Source organism: Monodelphis domestica, chromosome 3 (genome assembly GCF_027887165.1).
Source record: "Monodelphis domestica isolate mMonDom1 chromosome 3, mMonDom1.pri, whole genome shotgun sequence".
In the NCBI taxonomy this organism is placed as follows: Eukaryota; Metazoa; Chordata; class Mammalia; order Didelphimorphia; family Didelphidae; genus Monodelphis; species Monodelphis domestica.
This window is the reverse complement of record NC_077229.1, coordinates 129303102-129309101: the sequence shown is the minus strand read 5'-3', so window position 1 is coordinate 129309101 and position 6000 is coordinate 129303102.

Genomic DNA, 6000 nt, shown 5'->3' with positions numbered 1-6000 from the left:
CACTAGAAATATCTCAGTTCACAGCTCACAAGAGATCATCATCCCACTGTGATCCTTCAGAGGAAACACATGAATTATGACATACCTAATTCCTTCGCTGGCTACTGGTTGTTACTTCAGGATCATCAATTTGTTCATTGCATCCAAGCTTCCATTAAATAAGGCATCACAATGTAATGATTACCAATCAGCCCATAACGGCATAACTGATTCTAACTGGTATGGGGGAGAAGGACACAGCACAGTCTGGGAGGTTGAGGCACAGCACATGGTCTCTAGAAGGTTCTAAAATATTTTCCATCACTGGGTTAGGGTAAGCACTGAGGACAAATTTTACTTAATTTTTCATTTGGGGAATTAGCTCAGATCCTATCCATGGCCTAGGACGCATGGTGACAGTTTAGAAAAAAAAAAAAAAACTCGTACAATGAAAAACAACCTGTCTAGATTTGGAAGACCAGATTCTAGTTCTTATCTACCACTTCATGACTATGTGACACTGTTCAAGACTAACTTTCTCTGAGCCTCAGTTTCCTCATCTGGCAAATGGAAATCACAATACTTACCCCACTGGTCACATGAGGTTGTTGAATGGAAAATGCCTTGAAAAGCTTTATTTCTTCTATAAGCAGAAATTATCCTGTGTGTGTGTGTGTGTGTGTGTGTGTGTGTGTGTGTGTGTGTGTGTGTGGCTGCCACTTTTAAAATAGGATCCAGCTTGAGTAAAGCTATGAATACCACAATAAGGAGTCTGTGCTTTTTATCTTTAAGGCAGTGTATAGTGTTAGAAGGGTCTTTTAAAAAACCATTTTTGTAAAGATTGAACTTTTAAAGTTTAGAAGATATAACAAAAATAGCCCACCTTTCTCTAGTGCTTTGGAGTTGTGTTTTCATCCCAACTCTATGAAATAACTAATAGAGATCTTGTTATCTCCAAGACTAATAGAGGTTAATTGCTTTGCCCATGGTCAAAAAACTAATGATAACAGACCACATTTTATTGTTGGATCATAGATTTATAGTTATAATTAAATAATGTTGGATCCAAGACTTGAATCTAGGTTTTCTAACTTCATGTTTTAAGTTCCCCTTCCCACTTGGGAAGAGCAACAGTGGCTGCTGGGTAGTTCATTCAGAGGGATAGCAACCCCTGCATTTTTACAGTTTTCTTCTTCTTGACTCTCTTTCTGAGTCAGAGTCAGAGCCTAAGCCCTTATTCTGGGAATGGAGATTAATAGGAGTCTGGTTAGCTATAATATAAAAAACTCACACATGGCTACCTTGTGAGTGTCTCCCCATATCCTAGAACTAATGACAAGTTCTCTGAGGTTAACCTCTACCCTTTCTATCTGTAGGGTCTCATGTATTCTTCCACATAGTTGTCCAGGTTTGGCAGTCTGCATCTCCAGGAAGGACTTACAGGATATTTTGGTCTCAACAGACACGTCCATCTTCAACCCTGCATCCAACATCTATATCTTCCTTCAACTTCCCATCCACTTTGTCAGAAAAGTGGAAGGGTCTTTCTGAAAAGAAAAAAAAAACACCAAGGTCTGAAATTATGCTAAAAGCAAATAAGTCTCCAAACAAGTGACAGAAAGGACATACCCAGCCTAGGGTCATCCCTTGACTAAATTGGAAAGTAAATGAAGTTTAGAACCATAGGTTTATGGAATCATATCTTTAGAGTTGAAAGGGAACTTAGACAACATCTTGTCCAACTACCTCACACTATAGATGAAGAGACTGACATGTCCAAGACCACCCAAGAAATGCAAATTTAATATTTAGTCATCATGTAAATTTTGGCAAACTATTTCATACACCATACCTGGAATGTATTCTGTTCCTCATCCCACAGGCATCTTTGGAAGTTTCTTCCTTCACAGAAGGAAGCCCAACTTGAGGCTCACATTCTCTTTGAAAACATTTCCATCTTCCTTCCATGCCACTACCCCTCCAAGCTAGAAATCATAGACTCCAAACTTCTGAGTTGGAAAGAATCCTGGAGACTGTCCCATCCAACCCATCTGTTGTCAATTACCTTCTCTACAACATTTCCAATTCATGCTCTAATTGACTTCCAGTTATGGACACCTCACTATCAATCGGGAAATCAATAAGCATTTAAGTGGCTGCCAGGTACTAGAGCAAGTGCTGGGGATACAAGTACCAAAAAGTGAAACCATCTCTCTCTCTCTCTCTCTCTCTCTCTCTCTCTCTCTCTCTCTCTCTCTCTCTCTCTCTCTCTCTCTCTCTCTCCCTCTCTCTCTCTCTCTCTCTCTCTCTTCTCTCTCCCTCTCTCTGTTTTACATTACATTTTATTACTTTGTAGCCTCACTGCCTAGGACAGGGGGAAAAATGTGAACAAAGGTGACCTAGCCATACCAGATCTCAAATTGTATTATAAAGAATAATCATCAAAACGATATGGTACTGGCTAAGCAATTGTGGTGGATCAGTGGAATAGATTAGGCACACAATATACAGTAGTCAATGACCATAGCAATTTAGAGTTTGGTAAACCCAAAGATCCAAACTTTTGAGACAAGAACTCACAATGACAAAAATTGCTGGGAAAACTAGAAAACAATATAGCAGAAACTAGATATAGATCAACATCTCACACTACATACCAAGATAAAATAAAATGCATACATAATTTAAACATAAAGGGTGATACCATAAGCAAATTTGGGAAGCATGAAAATTACCTGTCAGATATATGGATAAGGAAAGAATTTGTAACCAAACAAGATAAAACATTACAAGATATAAAATGTATCATTTTAATTATATTAAATTTAAAAGGTTTACACAAATAAAACCTGTATAATCAAAATTAGAAAGTAAGCAGAAAGCTGGAGAAAAAAATTATACAGCAAGAATCTCTGATAAAAGTCTGATTTTTCAAATCTATAGAAAATTGAGTCAAATTAATAATACAAGTCATTCCTTAAATGGCAAATTTGGTCAAAGGAATGAACAGGCACTTTTCAGATGAATAAATCAAAGATATACATAGTAATATCTAGCCATTTTTGGTTATATATAGTCATATATAAGGCAGTAGATATTCAGATGAAAAAAATGTTCTAAATTGCTATTAAGTAGAGAAATGCAAAAAGAGCACTGAGGTACCATCTTACTTATCAGGTTGGTGAATATGATGGAAAGGAAAATGATAAATGTTGGAAGGGATGTGGAAAAATTGGAATACCATTGCACTGTTGGTCGGATTGTGAATTGACACAACTATTATGGAAAACAATTTCAAACTAAGCCCAAAGGGCTGTGCATAACAAATGTTCGGTACATGTTTGTTGCATTAAATTGTGTATAATTTCCCCCTTTTTATTAATCTATAAATTCCTTTCAATCAGTGACTGTGTCCTATCTCTCTTTGTAACCTCAATAGCTAGTACAGGACTGTAATAATTAAAATTAATCTTGGAAAGTATATATTTAATTATAATTATTAGTAAAAGTGAGAGAAAGAAAGCAAGAGCCATCTAATTAAGTCTTCAAGCCACACAGGGCGTCTTTGACTCCAGGTTCCCAGTTGCTAAGTCTAAGGCCTGGGGGCCTACCATAGAGCTGCTTCCTAGAGATGGCTAGGCCAGATAGGCCAAAGGCCGAGCCCAACCGGGCTTCTTACATCATTAGGCCAAACAACTAACTTAAGGCCTGCAGAGCCTGCCAGGAGAGGAGCTCTGGTGCTGAAAGAAAAGCAAGACAGAGATCCTGAAAGGAAGAAATATCATCTGGTCAGTCTAATTACAAAAAGGCTCCAAACCGTGTGCCATTTCTCTGGTCCTAGTTTAAGGTGCAGCAAGGGCCCTGGAGCTGCCAACCATTGGTGGGAAAAGTCACAGGTGGCAGCCAGCCAGATAAAACCAGAGACTCCTGAGAAGAGCAAGTAAAAAAAAAGCCCCAGTTCCCTGCCTGGCCCCAATTAGGCAAATGACATCATTCCTATCAGAGCTCTCTGACTGGGCAGTCTGGGTCATGAGTCCTGACCTACAGGCATGTTACCTGCCAGCCCATTAAGGAAGTCAGGGCTTCAGGTAGCCATGTGGTCTTCCTATCATGTGACTTGGCATTCTGTTGTAATGTGCATTAATGTGTAGGTAAGGGGCTATCTTTTTATATTCATTTCACAAAATTAATCTACAATAAAACTATTTTAAAATAAATTGGATCTATTTCTCACTATCTCTTCTACAACCTCTCCAGGTTTATCCAGAACTCCATTCATCACTTATCAAGTGCTAGAAAGGACATGATAAAATGTAAATATAAAATTATAAATATAATGGATGATTATTTGTTTACCCAGCACAGAGAGATTAAAAAATAATTTGAGAGCACCATCCTGGATGTTGGGGAGAGACTCAAAAGTCTATTGCTCCATTTAGCAGTGCTTTAATTTCAGGAGATCAATTCAAGGAAATGGGGAAGTTTTAGATGTCAACTACAGGCTACACAGAGAAACACTTTTGAGAGAGCCTTTCAGCGTAGACCCTGATGTGAATACTAAGATTGCCTGTATTGAAGAGCCTGTCATGTGCACTGCCAGGTACACTTACTGTGTATCCTTTATAACTTGCCTCCTCACCCTTTGTGTCATGCCTCAAACAAACCATAATTGTGCCTGGCAAGGTTGGCCCTAGAATACGCATAAGTAAGAAATCAGCTCTTTTTATTAGAGACAAAAATCATTATTTCCTCTGATGTTTACTGTACTGGCTTTTTAATGTAATTAATTATATGCTACATTGATTTTTCAGAATCTTCCACATCTGCCTGAACTTACCTAGCTAAAAATGAGGTCTTGTCTAGTCTGAAGTCTGGCCTTAAGTTATGGTGGAAAGAGAGTGGCGCTATGTGCCCTGCAACTAGCCCCTGGACATTTACTAGCCTGAAAGTTTTACCTGGGAAACCGATTTTGATTACTTAGAAATAAAATCTGATTTAAGCTGAACCCTTCAAAAAGGAGATAACCAGATCCTGATTGGGGTGGTTCTGATTTTCCTACTCAAGGTTATGGGAAGCAATTGAGATTCATAAAGAAATTAACATTCTGCATTTATCTGACAAGGACATGATCAGCCACACCTAAAGGTCAACCAACTTTCCCAGGTACAGCCTATCCTAAGGCTTCCCAACCACTCAGAGCCACTTTGTTTTTTGCTTCTTAATAAAAATGGTTTTTTCCCTTCCATTATGGTTGCTGATCTGACTAAGAAGGCCAGTTTGAAGCACTTTATTAACAATTATATGCATCATTGTTTTTAAAAAATGGCTATCTTTCTTGGTGAAAACTTGCTTCAGTTGGCCTGTGTTGCATCTTACTGGCCCCCTTTTTCAAAAAGCAAAAGGGGCAGAATTAGGTGGAACTGTGCAAGCTGGTGACATGTCTCAGATTAATCTGTCCCAGCTCTTTGACTGTGTTCTTGGCCTCTTGCTCAAACACAGAGGGCAGGTTCCTTGGGGAACATGGAAGAAAAAGAGCAAGAAAAAAAAAGATCAGTTTCTTCCTCTCTCTCAGCCTTAAAGCTCACCAGACACCTCTCCCCGATAAGAATTCAGGATCCACATTGACAACCTTGTCTTCTGTAAACCCCCAGACAGACCCTTATACCAGATCAAACACTGAATCCTCAAGTATCTATCACTAACTAAAGGCAAAAGTCAGCTAAAGACTATCAAAACCTCAAGCACATCTTAATCATCCAAGTTCCAGTAAATTTACTTAACCAGATTGATGCCTTCCCCTTCTATACAACCTACCTACTTTGTGTAGTTCATTGGAATTCCCAGGACTGTGTGGCTTCCCAGTTTTTAATCTGTCCTGATTATAGATCCTTGTTATAACTACTTTAATAGCCCTAATTTATTTATAGGTTGACAAAATTAAGCATCTCTGAGCATAGTCAGAAGTCAGCTGTCATAAATGATGTTCTATTTTACAGAATCAGAGAATTTCAGATCCAGGGT